Source organism: Chrysemys picta, chromosome 14, assembly GCF_011386835.1.
Source record: "Chrysemys picta bellii isolate R12L10 chromosome 14, ASM1138683v2, whole genome shotgun sequence".
In the NCBI taxonomy this organism is placed as follows: Eukaryota; Metazoa; Chordata; order Testudines; family Emydidae; genus Chrysemys; species Chrysemys picta.
In genome coordinates this window covers 3,007,499-3,024,530 of record NC_088804.1, presented here as the reverse complement: position 1 = coordinate 3,024,530, position 17,032 = coordinate 3,007,499, and the positions used below count along the sequence as shown (strand labels likewise).

Below are 17,032 nucleotides of genomic sequence, written 5' to 3'. Positions count from 1 at the left end.
ATGCAGGAGGTAGTCTAGAATGAGTTGCAATGAAGCTCGCTCAGGACAGACACCTTTATCCGCCACTCATCAGGTGAACCACTTCCATTTGGCCAGGTAGGTCACTCTGGTGGAGGGCTTTTTACTTCCCAACAGGACTCACTGGACCTCAGCCAAGCACTGCCGCTCCTGCATGTTTGCCACACAGCAACCAAGCTGTCAGATGTAGCGCCACCAGGATCGGGTGCAGGAGACTGCTGTGGTTCTGGGACAACAAGTCTGACCACCACCGAGAGGTCCAGCAGAGTGCTGAACCAGAGTTGGCATGGCTACACCGGTGCTATAAGGATGACCCTCACCCTGTCCTGTTTGATCTTCATTAGAACCCTGGGCAGCAACGGCACCAGAGGGAAGGCGTACATCAGAGCCTCCAACCACAGGAGCAGGAAGGCATCTGACAGGGATCCTCTGTCCATGTCCTGAAATGAGCAGAAAACGTGATATTTTCTGTTCTGCCTGGACGTGAATAGGTCCACCCAGGGAGTTCCCCACTTGTGGAAGACAGAATTGACCACCGCCAGATGAAGGCAGTTTGCCCAAGTGTTCTTGGCCCCTGGGAGGTGAGCGGCTCTGAGATACATATTGTGCTGCAGACAGACGTTCCCGAGCCAGAGCGCTTCTTGGCAGAGGGCAGACAACATGGCTCCACCTTGCCTGTTGATATAGAAGACTGTAGCCGTGTTGTCTGTCAGGATCTGAACCATCATGCCTTGTATATAAGGCAGAAAGGCCTGGCAGGTTAACTGAACCGCCCTGAGTTCCCTGATGATGTGCAGGGACCAATCGTGACTGGACCAATGAACTTGCATACTGATATTGTCCAGGTGGGTTCCCCATCCTAGATCCAAAGTGTCTGATACAAGAGTCAGCGACGAGACTGGGGTCACAAAGGGGACTCCTTCCAGCACAGACGCGGGATCTTGCCACCAGGTGACAGACAGTACGAGGCCTGGAGTCCTGACCACCCAGTCCATGCTGTGCCACGTGGGGACATAGACTGAAGCCAGCCACGCCTGTAGGGGTCTGAGGCAGTATCGCACGTGCTGGACCACATACGTGCATGCCGCCATGTGACCTAACAGTCTCAGGCATGTGTGGGTGGTGTGAGTGGTTAGGCTCGCAGAGACGAGATGAGGTCCATCATGGCTTGGAACAGAGTCTCAGGGAGGAAAGCTCTGGCCCGAGTGGAGTCAAGTAACACCCCAGCAATTGGGAAGAAGCCATAAAACAGATAAAATGACATCATGGGGGACCTCACTCTCCCGACAACACACCTGGAAACACCTGAGGAATAAAGACTGAACAGGGAGGAAGTGATGGTCCCAGGCTAAGAGATTTCTAGCCTGTGTATGAAAACTTGGGAAGCCCAAGCTACAGAGCCAAGGCAGCTTGTGCCTTAAGAATCTGATGCCTGTTTCTCACTCAGGTGAGAATTTGCTAATTCATATCCTACCTAACTAGTATGTTAAGCTCAGTTTGTGGTTTTGTTTATTTACTTAGGTAATCTGCTTTGATCTGTTTGCTATCACTTATAATCACTTAAAATCTCTTTTGTAGTTAATAAACTTGTTTTTGTTTTGTCTAAAACCAGTGTGTAGAAATTATAACTTGGGGCAGAAAGCTGTTGCATCTCTCTCTCCACATTGAGGGAGGGGGTGAATTTTATGAGCTTACACTGTACAATTCCCTGTGCAGCGCAAGATGGTATAATTTGGGGTTTACACTCCAGAGGGGGGTGCGTGCCTTAGCTGAGCTTTCCCATGCAGAGTTGATCACAGCATCTGTGTAAAGCTGCAGCTGGGTGTGTCCCTATCTGTGTGTATGCTAGTGAATGAGCAAACTTGGAGAGCTTGGCAACTTATCACAGCACCACAGTGTGAAAGGGAGCCCAGGCTGGTGGGTCAGGCGGGCTCAATGATACCCCAGTTCCAAGTGGCACCCTGGGGGGAACCCATCACAGAATCGACATGAGCAAGCCTTTGAAGAAGAAACCCAACTGTGGAACAGTTTGTCAGAGCTCTGATTGAACCCAGGACTGACAGTATTTAGAGCTCAATGTCAGACATACCGCGTAGAGGAAGCGTCCCCCCAGGAAGTGCAGCCCCAAACATGCTCATGTTCAGTGCCCCAGACTCCAGAGGAAGAGAGAGAAATCACACCATTTGTGTTTGCTTTTCCATACTGGTCTGGCACTTCAACACCAAGGTGACAGGCACCTTAGCAAGGAGATAATTGGTTAGCACTTGTGAAAGGCGTCGTCAAAATGTGCCCTTGAATCTGTTCAGATGTTACTGTGCCAGAGATGGTTTAACATTAGAATCCATTGAGAGAGAGAGTGCGCGCGAGGCACAGAGCACAGTGCTTCAGAGCAACTCTTCAAAACCACAGGCGAATCCACGCCCCGGGGGGTTCTGTAATTGCCACGTTGCCTACCCGTAATGATAGGGGGAGCGAATTGGGGCAGCTGCAAGGATTAAATGAGACACTTGTCTAAACAAATCCAGGATGCTCTTTTCCCCGGATTTTTCTGTGCCATGGTGACAAGAGATGCAATTACATACAATACGGTTTAGATGAGATCCAATAAAGTTAAGGTGAAGAGTACTTAGTGTGAACAATATCTGATGCATTGCTTTGCATTAGAGGAGTGTCTTGAGGTCCCGACTGAGTCCAGTGCTCCGTGGTGTAAGATTCCGTAGAGATAAACACAGTCAGGCCCTAGCAGAAGAGCTGACAGGAGACCCGAGGGACAGAAGGGAAATGCCACTGCTCCCGTTTTACAGGCGGAGGGAGATTAAGGGCCCAACTGTTTTCAGTTGGAATACTCCAAATTCACTTCACTAGGCGCTGGGTTGGGCCCCAAGTGACTTACCCAAGATCAGGCAGGAAATCTATGGCGGAGACAGAAGCTGAACCCAGAGCTCGAGTCCTAACCACAAGCCCAGGCTGACTATACGGGCTAGGCCTGTCCTGCCGTGCAATCCGGTGTGTGCATGCAGCCCATACAGGCACACCCACGCTTGTTCTGATTGACACTACGTCACGTAACAATAGCAGCACAGCTGCGACAGCAGAGGCCGGCCCCTCGAGCGTGTACTCAGGGTCCAGGGTGGGGCTGTACTCCAGTAACAATGGCAGCGTTACCATGGTTTCAGGGACAGCAGCCTGAGCTGGTCCCTTGTGTACAACCCCAGCCAGAGCACTCATCTAGCTAGCTCAGGGATGTCCACACGAGCTGCAATCACACCTCCGGATAGTGTTGCTTTTAAGCAAATATTCTAGAATTTAAACATAATTCTATATCACTTTCCATTTAGGGTTTGTTAGTCTTTGTCCTCTTGGGCAAATCTTTCTGTGAGCACGGGGGGTGGGGAGTGGCGGAGAGAACGGAAACATTCCCTCAGCCCTCACAAACATTGGGGAGGCAGATTCTCTACATTGCAGATTTGGCCCCAGGTCTCCAGTCTTCCAGTCTCTCAGTTAATAGATGCTCATAGTCTGACTGCTGACCTGTAGTCCCAGAATAAAAAAGGATTCACCAGTAAGGATGATAAGACTATGGCTTCCACTCCCTTCTCTTGGCTTCCGGAGCAGAGCAAACATCCAGGAAAAATAAGAGCTTAGATTCATTAGAGACAATGTCTCATTTGTTCCTCACAGCTGCCCCTATTCTATCCCCCCTATCATTACGGTCAGGCTCCATGGCAATTACAGATCCCCCCTGCAGGTGTATTCTCTGGAAGCGTTGCTCTGAATTACAGCTCCTCCTAAATAGAATCTTCTTTAGGATCTACGTCCAAAAGCCATGCAGGAAGTTGGCAAGTAAAGCCCATGAGATCAGGGCAGTCTGCCTCACCAGAGCACCTGGGATACAGGTATTTTTTGCCCCATGCCCAGCCTTCTAACAATTCCATCTGTCACATCAAAGGCCTGCATTGTTTAGTGGCAGCAGTAGACAATTTGTTTCCTGTTGTGACTTTAGGGCACTCCTGTTGTCTCAATGATGCCTACACACCATTCTGTTAGCAAGGTTATCTACTCATTTATATATAGCAACACAGACTTGCATGATGCTTTACAGGCAAATGAGACACGGACACTATCTGGATAGAAACGTGCTATTGAAAGGGCTGACTTGAGCAGTACTGAGCACCCTTCTCTCTCTCATGCAGCTTGGTGGGACTTGAGAGCACTAGCACCTCACATAGTCAGGTCCCAAGTTAGATTTCACAGGGTAACAGAAATAGCCCAAGGCCACAGCCAGTGGGAGGTGGGCTGGTTAGAATGGAAGGCAAGAGCTGTAAATTCTTTGGGGCAGAGAGCAGCTTTGTGTTCTATCTGTACAGCACCTAGGACAACAGGGTCCTGGTCCGTGGCTAGGGCCCCTAAATACCTCCACAATACAACCAACCACCCACCAATAGGAGCAGAGACCTGTTCCTGGGGAAGTGTTAATGGTGAGTAGATCCTAGGTGTCTCACATGGCACAGGGGATTAGGGTGACCAGATGTCCTGATTTTTGGGTCTTTTTCTTATATAGGTTCCTATTACGCCCCACCCCATCCCAATTTTTCACACTTGCTGTCTAGGCACCCTACAGGGGATGGGGATCATTATAAGGTGGCTTTCCCTCCTGCTCACAACTGCAGTCACAGTGGCCTACATTGAACGCATTTCACAGTTCAGGCTGGGTTGGGGAGGGCTCCCCAACAACTGCTGAAGAGGAGAAGGAAGAGGCCACCAGAGCAATCAACAGAGAGGAACTAGAGCAGTGACTCCCAAACTGGGGTTTGTGAACCCCTGGGGGTTCACGAAATGTTGCAGGGAGCTCTCGGGGAAAAATTCCTTAATGGTGGACAGAGTACGGGGCCAGCAGCCCGGATCCCTTGGATTTCCAAGGGCTAAGCAGATCAAAGCAAGTGTGTCTATCACACTGAGGAGATTTAAACTTCAAGACTCCTTATAAGAAATGGAAAGGGAGGTGGATATTTTTTGCTGTTTTTAAAATTAAATAGGCAGCTAGTATTGTTTTTAAAATTATTATAAAGAACAAGTTTAAGCTTTGTTGTAACGTGCGTTGTTTGCCTGGACTGCTCAAGACCTGAATGCTTGTGTAGGAAGAACTCTGAGTTGGTTTCTTAAATACATTCATGCTGTTTCACATCTGATACTCCTCGATGAAACATAGGAGCCTCGTCTTATAACAGGGTTATTCAAAGTGATACAAGCTACAAAAGTGAGATCTTGGAAGAGTGTTGCCATTTTCATAATGTAATAAAAATACTGTAACAATAAATAACTAATAAATAGTGTGTAATAAGCATGTCATAAAAACAAATTTTGTATTTCCAAGATCACTGCTTTTATTTATACTCAGGGAAAGGAGAAAATCCCTGGAAATATTCATTGTTAGGAGGGGGTTCGCGACACTTGACATTTTATTGAAAGGGGTTCACAAGTTGTTAAAGTTTGGGAACCACTGAACTAGATCATCATCTTACTTGCCTTTGTCACCTTATCCTGGTTTTGCCTTTGTTAGTTGGGCATTTCAGCAAAGCTGGGTACTGGCTCCTTATAAGATTACTTAGTGGGTTTAAGATAACTACCTAACTAAAATCAAATTTACCTTGGGTTCGTGGATGGGGGAGTGGCCCAGGCTTCCCCAAAGGGTTATATTACTAATAATCGTTTGTATTATGGCAGTGCCCAGAGACCCTGATCAGGGATAGGACCGTCTTGCACTAGATGAACAAACGTGTAGTGAAGAGATGGCCCCTGCTACAGACTGTTAATCTAGTTTATTAATAAGATCCTGGAGGAAGGGACCTTCGTTGTCTCCTATATGGCTTTCTGCCTAGAGCTGAAGTCCTGGGGGTGCATAAAGTTGGGGTTTGAATGTCTCTGCCCTTAAAAGGAAGGCAGGTACATCAGGGGAATACCCTTACGGGAATGATCAAAAGGAGGCTGGATCCAGTGAGTTCTGAACAAAGACATTGGGAAGCCTAATGCTTTTTTCCAGTTAGCTTCCATGAGACCTGACAACAGTGCAGAATTATTCAGCTGCTTACCATGTGCTTTATTATCAGCGATCCCTCTTGTCTGACACCCGTGAGATAGGCTCTTTAGCTCCTTTCACATAGGGTTACCATATCTAATAAATAAAAAAAGAGGACCCTCCACTGGCCCTGCCCCCAGCCCCGCCCATTTCCCCACCCCCTAGCCCTGCCCCAACTCCACCCCCTCCTCCCTTCCACTCCCAGCCACGGGGAAAGGGCTGACCCAGTGCTACCGGCTTCACGGTTTGCCGGGCAGCCCCCAGACCCTGCGCTCCCTGCCGGCGCTTCCCCAGCGCAGCTGGAGCCCGGGAGGGGAAGCGCCCAGCCGGGGGCGCAGGGTCTGGAGGCTGCCCGGCAAACCGTGAAGCCGGTAGCACTCGGGCTTCGGGCAGCACCTATGCCTCCGGACCCTGCGCCCCTGGCCAGGCACTTCCCCTGCCGGGCTCCGGCGGCACAGGGTCCGGAGGCATGGGGGCTGCCCGAAGTCGGTAGCGCTCGGGCAGCCTGGCTCTTAAACAGAGCCGAGCTGCCCGAGCGCTACAGGCTTCGGGCAGCCCCACCTGCCTCCGGACCCCGAGCCGCGGGCCAGGCACTTCCCTTCCCGGGCTCCAGCTGAGCTGCTCCGCTCCTCCCCTCTCAGACTTTAAGAGCCGAGCTGCCCGAGCCAGCGCTACCGGCTTCGGGCAGCCCCCGCTGCCTCCGGACCCCGAGCCGCTGGAGCAGAGCAGCTGGAGCCGGGGAGGAGAAGTGCCCAGCCGGCGGCTCGGGGTCCGGAGGCAGGTGGGGCTGCCCGAAGCCAGTAGCGCTGGCTCGGGCAGCTCGGCTCTTAAAGTCTGAGAGGGGAGGAGCGGAGCAGAGCAGCCGCGGGAGGGGAAGTGCCCGGCCGGCATTTTCCCGGACATGTTTGGCAATCAAACCCGGACGGGGGTTTGATTGCCGAAAAGCAGGACATGACCAGGAAAAACCGGACGTATGGTAACCCTACTTTCACATAATTTTTTAATCTGTTTAAGATGTGCATTACATACAACATAACTAACAGTCTTCTCCCTAGCCAGGTACAGTGAAGCACTTGTAAGGGGGCTGTTGTCCCAATACTAACACTCAGTGGAGTGTTTTGGTTGCTAGCTCCCAGTACCAAAAGAAAGGGAAAGGGTTGAGGGGAAATCAGGACCCTGAGACTGACAGTCCCCAGGGGCGATAGGGAGAGGCCAATGCTCCAGGTCAGCCTGACTGACTGTGCGGGCAGCTAATCTGAGTCAGGAGGCCAGGGGGGGTCCCGTCCCCTGTGTGAGCTGGAACTGCCTGGGCCAGAGTGGGGCCGAGCTAAGGAGAGAGCAGGGGCCCGAGCTGAGCTGGGAGCAGAGCAGTAGCAACCAGGGCCAGAGACGCAGCCCAGGGAGCTGGAGGCCGAGCAGCTGCAGCGCTGAGGCAGAGTGGAGCCGGGGCAGTCTGGAGCCAGGTGCGGTGAACAGCTGAGGAGAGCAAGGGGGACTCTTGGCAGCAGGCCCACCGCAGGGAGACATCCCAGCCAAGAGGCCTTGCAGGCCAGACTTGGAGGGGGAAAATCACAACTCCGATGGGGGGCTGACGCTGGGAACAAGGGTCCTGTCACCTAGAGCCTGAGGGCGTGTGGCCACCGCCAGAGCGAGTGTCCGACCCACAGCCTCCCTGCAGCACAGCCAGGGCCTGGGCAGGGGCTTGGGCTGTGTGAAGAACAGACTGAACTGCCCGGACGTTCCAGAGGGGCTGGTTGTGTGATGTCCGGTGTTTTCCTTTAACCTTTCCCAGTTTTCCCTTATTTGTTTTAATTGATTGTTTAAAATCTTTTTTTGCTTTGAACGATATGTAATGATCAGTGGGTCAGGGAAGTGTCCAGTGCAGAGAGAGCACGCTGGAGTGGGGACACCCGAGCCCCTGCCCTAAGTGACCACGACAAGGTTGGGGGTCGAGCCCCCTAGGAATCCTGGGCCCAGCCTTGTTGGGGTTACGAGGACTCTGCCAGACAGGAGAGTGGAAGGGGAGCCCTTGAGGTCAGGCAGCCTCTGGGTGAAGGGAGTGGGAGCGAGGACTCAGATCCTTTCGCCAGCCCACTTCACTGGAGTAGTGTATAAGCCAGGGAGGTTCCCCACAATAACGGGACCATTCCCCGCTTACACACTGGTGAAACTCTTGGGACTTCTAAACCCTGCTCTGCTCTCCCAGCAGCACAATCCAATTGTAAATATACTCAGGATCTTTCCACATTAACAATGCAGCACCCAACAACCAAAGGGTACACGACTAATTCCGTGGAAATGGAAATTTCACTTTATAAACAGTGCTGCTCCTGCAATACATCTTCCTAGTGCACCTTTCAGGATCTACAGCTGCTGCACCTAGCCATCCTGCTCTTAGTAATAATTACATAGCTGGAAGGATCATTTTGGTTTTAGACACACAGCCCCCGGCAAGCACTAACAATACCTGTGCTACCACTGTTTATACTTGGAACCTCTATCCTTCTCTACCCCATGACCTGATTCACCAAGTGGGAGACCAATTGGCCTGTTTTCCACTTTCCATTTTCCCCTTCATCTTGCATTGCCAATCCCAAGTGTTCAAAAATCACGTGTGAAGGCCCCCCAAGATCATGAGATTAACAAAAATATTTGGGGTTCTTTTATTTGTTGCCTAAGTTTTTGAGCCTTTAGGGGTTCATGTTTTTAAGCTTTACAAAGCAATCATAAGGGCTAGAAACTCATATTTGAAAGAAGTTAGCTGAGATTCTCATGTAATCCGGTCTCCAGGACTGGGGCTCTTAAGAAAAATATCAAATACGGAGAACCTCACAAAAAAGAGAGTCTTGAGTTGGAAACACTATCACACCTTTGTGCAGCGTAAATCTTCAAAAACTAAGAGGACAACTCGTGTGCAGTCAGCACAGTTAAAACTTTGCGGTCCACACCCCTGCCCCCTTTTCCACTCTGCTAAACCAGACTCCTGCCTGATTCCCTGCCCTCTACCCTACATTAGGAACAGATTCCAAGCATGCCATGCCTTCTCAATGTGGGCCTTCACATTTCTTCTGGAAATCTCCCTCTTCCATAATGCATTGCTGGTGAGCAATCTTCATGCCACACTCCATTAGTATTACTGTATCTATCATTGCTACCTTTGGGCAAAAGTCTGGGTCCCTGGTTTGCATTTAGCATATATTTGACTTGTACAGCACCGTGCACATTTATAGTGATGCTGTGGAGGTGGCAGCAGCAGCCCCACAATTAAGCTTACATTGAGAAAATGTCCATGGGCTGTGGATCCGGCCCTTAAACCATTTTAATAATGACAAGCAAGTCCCTGGGTCAGATCTTCAGCTTGTATAAAACTAGCTCCATGATATCAATGCTGATCTACACCAGCTAAGTGGAAGTAAAGACTGCAGGGTTTGGCCCAACACTAAAGGTTTCATGCTTTTAACTTCACATATACCAATGAGATCAAAGTTAAACACCAACACTTCTATGTAATTCTGCTGTGTCCCTCCACGGCACAGCAAACAAGCACAGAGCCTGTCTCTGCAGCAGAGCCCAGCCCAGCAAGCTAATATTTCCATCCAGTCCCACCAGCTGCCTCTTTTCTTCCCCATCCATTTGTTTCCTGACATATTGTTGGTACATCTGCTCTATTAATAACAGCTGATTTGCACAAGACAAACTGAATCCTGAAGGCAGCTCTTTGGTGGAAAAAAGCATGACGTTATAAAATTGCACACACCCTCTAGATTCCCATGTCCTGTTTGCTCAATTCACTTCTTAAAAATGCTGTGCTCTGTTCAGGCCCTTAGGACATCTTCCATGGATGAGAGAGAGAGAGAGAGAGAGACACTCCAGCACAATCTTACCTTCCTGAAGCTTTTACAGCCCCAGACATTAGTGATTTGTAAGAGCTTGGGTTTTTCCCATGATCTTTGAGGGAAGTGAGTGGGGAAAGGCAACGTGACTGATTTTTCTCAGAGCTAGATTGACCCTGTAGTGCTCAGCGAAGCATAAAACACATTTTGACTGGTAGAGCAAAGCAGCAGGACGTGGAAATCCTTGAGGGCCAATATATATACACACTAACACACAATTGGGACAGGAGGGGTTTTTTCCACTCACCAGAGTAACTTTATCCAAATCCAGCTGTTGAACAATAGCCATCAGGCAGACATCACATCTTGATGGCAGGCAGCACGTCAGACATTCAAGTGCAAACTTAACACCCGTGTCTCTCTCAAAATTTCCTAGTCGAATTAAAAAAAAAGCAATTCGTCCTAGGCCAGAGGAGTCATTTCAAACTTGTTCGGTTACAAAAATCAGTGCCTGTTGGACTTAAGGTTTTGCACCGTAGGGCTCCACGAAACTGTGTCTAAGGGTAGGTCTACACTACCCGGTAGTTCAGCGGCAAGGAAATCGAACTTCTGGGTTCGACTTATCGCATCTTGTCTGGACGAGATAAGTCGAACCCAGAAGTGCTCGCCGTCGACTGCGGTACTCCAGCTCGGCGAGAGGAGTACCGCAAGGTCGACGGGGGAGCCTGCCTGCCGCGTCTGGACCGAGGTAAGTTCGAACTAAGGTACTTGGAACTTCAGCTACGTTATTCACGTAGCTGAAGTTGCGTACCTTAGTTCGAATTGGGGGGTTAGTGTAGACCTGCCCTAAGAGAGGGCTTAGCAAATGCGCTGCAGCCAGGTTCTGCAAAATCCAGTTGCCCATGGAGACTCTTACAATAACTGTAAGCAGTAATCGATGAACCAGGGCATGTAAGATCGTCCATTCCAAACCTTTGCCCTAAATTAAAACCCAGTCATTGTGGAGCCCTGCCCCTCCCCTCCCCCCCGCTCGCCCCAACTATCTTTCACGGGATTCTGGCTGGGCCAAAAACCAAAATGCTGTACAAAAAAAATATGCATTTCTTACAGCATTTACTAGCAAAAATTCTGCTAAGGGGCTTTATAACCCTCCTGCCCCCAGTGAAGTCAGGAACGGTGATCCTTATTTTACAGGTAAGGAACCCGGGAGACAGAAGTCATGGCTGGAATTTTCAAAAGAGGCTTTGAATATTTAGGTACCTAGATTTCATTGAAGCTCGAAGGGAGTTGGACATCTAGCACCTTTGAAAATCTCTGCATAAGTGACTTGCCTAAGGGCAACCAACACCGCAGTGTCAGAATCAGGGTTAGAACTCAGGCATTCCTGGCTCCTAGCCCTGTGCTCAGTCTATTACATCATGCTGCCCTTTCTGTACCAGAAGCCTAGAAAAGAAGTCCTAAATTGAGATGTCTTGTCTGAGGGCCAATCCTGCATCTCCTTGATCATGTAATTAGTCTAACTGAAGCCAATGCGAATACTCATTGTAGGAGGAACTGTGACTGATTACAGAACAGACTCCTAGGTCTCCTGACTTGAAGAAACAGCTGAAGCTATGAGGGCTATTCTAACAGCAACCGGATCTCCCACTCTTTGGCTTTCCTCTTATCAGTATCTGCAAGTCCCATCATAGCCCGTTTCGTCATCCTGCCTTGTTACATCGCCTTCATTTTGGAAAAGAACATGGTAAATGGATTAAAAACAAAAACGGACAAACTAAAAAACCTTCCATACCTGGAAGGTGGGGGGTGGAGGGGGGAAGGAAAGAGGGATACAAATTTGTTCTAAAGATGGATGGTGTCTAAAGAAATCGATGGTAATTACACTCCAGAGTTGTAGATTTCCAAGGGATTTGTACATTTCAGCACCAGCCAAAGCCCTAGGCCACTGCAGTGATTTTTTTAATATATAATAAACTTCATCACACTTTATTAATCACGTCTTACTGCTTCATTATCTCCACTCATGCTCCTGGCTGCCACTCCTGTTGCTGTTTCCTTTGGAAAGCTGCTTGGTCATCCCATGATTGCAGGAGAACGTTGCAATGATTAAAGTCAGAATCATCTAAACAAAACTAATGGCCCTGACCAGGAGCAGAGTTAAGTCAATCCCTACTGAGAAAAGCACTTACACATCTGCATAACTAACTGGCTTGGTCGGGACCTCACACCCAGCAGCCCCAGACCACCCGGAAGGCGACTGGAGCTTTGGGTACTATTCTGTCTCAGCCCCAGCACAGCTCCCTGGCTCCAAGGTTGGACGCAGGGGTGGATTTCACTTCCCTAAACCCTTTGCACTCCATCAATCTAGAGGAGAGTAACTGGGCTGTACATAGGTGGAATGAATTTCACTTTTAGGACCCAACGCTGTTCCCATTAATGCCAATGGAAGTTTTGGACTGACTTCAATAGGACCAGGATCGGGCCCTTAACTGCTCAGTGTTTCCCATTTGGATAATGGGGAGGATACTTACCTCACAGAGGGCCTGTTGGGCTTAATTCATTAACATTTGGAACATCCATAGAGATTCTTGGATGGAAGGAGTCTCAGAATGGAGAACTGCAAGCCTAAATCTGCACCTCTTTACTCAGGTGAGCAGTTCCATTGATCTCCACGGGACTACTCATGTGACTATGCATGTGAATGAGTCAAGATTTGAAGGGTCAGGTCCTACCGTGTGTATTACTAACAGCATAATGGCTTTACACAGACCTAGCCGGCAGCATTACAGCGCATCACTGGCACTTTCAAATAATGAATAGTGCAATACAATCTAAAGTGGCTACCAGGCAGTTAACTTGGTGTATTGATCATAGTTACTTGGTAATTCATAGCCTAAGCCTTTATAATGTCCATGGCTCAGTGTTTGGTGTGACAGATACTGCAGCCACAAGTACTGGAAATCTGAAGTAGGTGCTTGAGAGAGCACAGAGGGGGAATACAGCGGCAGCTACCCTGAACCTGTGACAGCTGGATTTACATATTGCATATGAAGTATACACAGTACCTGGGCATAACAGTTGAAAGCTGGCTTCTTAGGTATTCTCGCTCTCAAAGCAGAGTTAAATTCTTAAGCCATAATGAACAAATCCTTACTGTATCCAATTTCCCCCCACAATATTAGAAACACACTATGCTGGGTTAAGATCACATTTACCTTAAATATCCATCCAAAATTATTTACAAAACGAAATATTACAAAATTACGGGTAAGTGCTTTTGACATATTGACACCACAGTGTGATGTAGGCTGCGGACCTTGGATCCAATGGTAATAAGCTTTTTAAGCTAGGTCTGTACTCGCACTTTCGTTGGTATAATTTACGTCGCTCAAGAGTGTGAGAAAACATCTCCCTGAGCAACATAAGATACACAGACAGAAGCGCAGTGTGGACAGCGTTGTCAGTGGGAGACGCTCTCCCGCCAACACAGCTACTGCCGCTGGGTGTGGTTTAATTATATTGACGGGAGAGCTCTCTCTCCCATGGCCACAGAGAGCTATGCGGGAGATTTTACAGTGGCACAGCTGTACCACTGTAAGCTGTCTAGTGTAGACACAGCCTTAGAGATATGAGGTGGATCAATAGGCATAAACTGGCCATAGTGTGGCCAAGCCTCAGGCCAAGCCCAGTCCAACTTGCTGGGCGTAGTGGGGACATGCTGCATAGGAATCCTTCCCTACAGGGTGTGCAGAGAAGCAAGAGAACCGCTCCATGGGTTACTATTGCAGCTCTGAGGGTGAAATAGTTGCTGCAGCTCTCTGCAGGGATGGAGGAGATCTATGCATGCAGTGGATCCACTAGACAGTCCAGGTCATTGATGCATCATTAGGGCCCTACCAAATTAACAGCCATGAAAAATGCCTGACTTACTGTGAAATCTGGTCTCCCCCCGTGAAATCTGGTCTTTTGTATGCTTTTACCCTACACTATAGATTTCACAGGGGAGACCAGCGTTTCTCAAATTGGGGGTCCTGACCCAAAAGGGAGTTGCGGGTGGGGGTGTTGCAAGGTTACTTGGGGGGGGGGGGTGTCACGGTCTTGCCACCTTTATTTCTGCGCTGCCTTCAGAGCTGGGCAACCAAAGAGCAATGACTGATGGCCGGGCACCCAGCTCTGAAGGCAGTGCCCCACCAGCAGCAGCGCAGAAGTAAGGATGGCAATACCATATCATGCCACTCTTACTTCTGCGCTGCTGCCTTCAGAGCTGAGTGGCCAGAGTGGCGGCTGCTGACTGAGGGCCCAGCTCTGCAGAAGTAAGAGTGGCAATACCATACCATGCCATCCTTACTTGTGCGTTGCTGCTGGCAGCGGTTCTGCCTTCAGAGCTGGGATCCCAGCTAGCAGCCACGGCTCTCCAGCTGCCCAGCTCTGACAGCAGCACAGAAATAAGGGTAGCATAACCTTGAGAGCCCCCCATGCCCCCAACTCCTTTTTGGGTCAGGAACCCTACAATTATAACTCTGAAATTTCAGATTTAAATAGCTGAAATCATGACATTTACTATTTTAAAAATCCTATGACTGTGAAATTGACCAAAATGGACCATGAACTTGGTAGGGCCCCTATGCATCATGCACAGCAGCATACCCTGTATGTTCCCCAAATCCTTCCTCGGCTTTACAACTGAGCTGCACCAGTTCCACCATAGACTGGATTCCGCCATAGGTTTGGAGGGAGGATTTACCCCCAACGATGGTGCCATGCAGACAGGATTCCCTCCAGCAAAAGCAGGTACAAGACTAGTTTTCCCCTTCCATACACAGAGCTCTAAGTCTCACGCCTGACCTGCAATATTTCTGCTCCTCCACACTTGCACTGAGCAGATTGCAACTTGGGCAAACGTCCATTGGGAACTCTGCCAAGACCAAACTCATTTTAGTTATAACCCACGACAGATTTTCATTACATCTCAACTTAACAGTTAAAGATGTTCTGCTTGTCAGCTCATGGGACTGTCACCCCACGTACGAAGCAGAAAGAACGTCAAATCTTCAGTGTTCTCCAGACTCAAACTTCACCACCTTAGTGCACCCCCACTAGCTAGTCTGAGATTAACAACTCATTGCCAGTACCTGTGAATGAAAACAGGGAACGCTACAGCTAGGAACCTAGGTGCAACCCCAATGAGACTTTTCATTTATCGAGTAAAGCGTTCACCCATTTTTATTCCTTAGCAAGGCAGATAATTTAAAAAACAAAACAAAAAACTTATTCATAGCAGAAGCCAAAGATTATTCAGATCAATTTCTTCCCCCGATTTAGACCAATTAGTTAATGAGTCAATCCTCATTTAATAACATGGTCTGAAGATGCATTTCCATAAATGCATTGGAGTCTCCGATGCAGGAAGAGTATTTTTCTAATAAATAAAAATGGCCACTAATTGATGCACACTAATTACATGAGTATGAAGAGCTGTATTACAGTAAACAACTTCTATTGTTCCGGCCTGTTCAGCAGAGTCCAGAGTGGCTGATACATGGGCATCAGAGCAGAACAATTTGCTGAATTACTCACTTCAGGCAATGGCCAGTTCAACTGCATGTTTTCAAGTGTGTTTGGCTTAGCCTTCCATACTAACAGAGTATCACTATGTTAAAGAAAGGGACACTGGCAGGTTAAAAATCATACACAATAATCATATTTCAAACATATGGATAACAGACTACATTGATATTTTCGTTGTCAGAGATGTGAGTTGCAAAACTTAAATAGCATAAATTGTGCAGTCAGTTAGATTTTTTTGAATTATTTCACTAATAATATTTTTCTTGTATTTAACCCATTTTAAAGGGTTCTCAGGCACCAACTTTGTACTGCAGTGTTTGCAATGCAATTACTGCAGAGGAACATTTAATGGTTTAAACAAAAAAAAAAAATCATGCCAACATTTGTATTTGTCTTGGTAAAGAGATGAGTTTACAGATCTTAACATTTTGGACCAAATTTGACCTGTCTTCTTAATGTATTCTTCCAAGCCAATTCCCCCATTTTCAAGTCCTTTGGCTTCCAAATTCCTTGCAATCTCCTGAAGCACATTCTGAAGATAATACCCAATGTTTATTGTCTACATATTTCTTCAAATCAAGGGCGACATTTTCCATGTATTTTACTATGCACTGCTTTCAGCTAAAAGACTTCCCCAATAATTGTCTGCCTATGCAAAGAGAACTGAAGCATCAAAACAGTTTAAATTTCTCCTGTCATTTCACATACAGCTAGAGACAAGAACTGCCTCCCTGCTTCTAATCTGAACCTTCCCCCTTCACTTACAGAGCAGTAAGAGGAAAAATTAGTTAAATATTCATACAATTTAACATTCTCCATGTTTTGAAAGCAGATCCGGGAAAGATTTGCCATCCATGCAGACAAAGGAAGTCAGCTGGAACACTTGTTAGTATAGTAGAGCTGACCTTGAGAAATAAAAGGCATGCAGCTACCTCTGCACAATACCAGTCATTGGTATCCAGCACTTAAGACAACCAGAAACATTAAGCTAGGGTTTAATAAAAATACTCTGCAGACAGAAGTATATCATAATGGGCTTCTCACAGCTGAGAGGCTTTTTGTGACCAAGAGAGACTGGAGATCCCCAGGACAAAATGTTGCTTTTAGAGGAAATTACTGTATATGGGAGTGTGCGAGCAATAGTAAGCGAGGCATAAGAAACTGGATTCTATTCAGGCATCCAGCACATGGTTCTGCCCATGTCTCCATCTGAAAGTTACTTGTTTCTTAATGGTGAACTGCAAAGGTAAAATGAAAAGTGAAAGTTAAAGACTAGAAGTGTACTGACTGGCCGCCACTAACCAGGATGCTCAGATACCATTCTGATGAACATAGGATACATGCCTGGAGACAGATGAGATTGGCAGGCTGGGGATAGGGTTGCCAATCCTCCAGGATTGTCCTGGACTCTCCAGGAATTATAAGATTATGTCATGTGATGAAATCTCCAGGAATTCATCCAACCAAAGTTGGCAACCCTAGCTTGGGAAAGGAAAACGAGTGACTCAAGTAACTGAAAATAAATAAGTAAATATTA

General features: G+C 47.9%; 1 protein-coding gene across 1 annotated transcript in view; it reads right to left on the bottom strand.

The window, feature by feature from the left end:
• Window positions 1-17,032, bottom strand: part of HYDIN (HYDIN axonemal central pair apparatus protein) — a 446,593-nt gene that overhangs the window by 419,667 nt on the left and 9,894 nt on the right. The gene's annotated exons all lie outside the window — the stretch shown is intronic.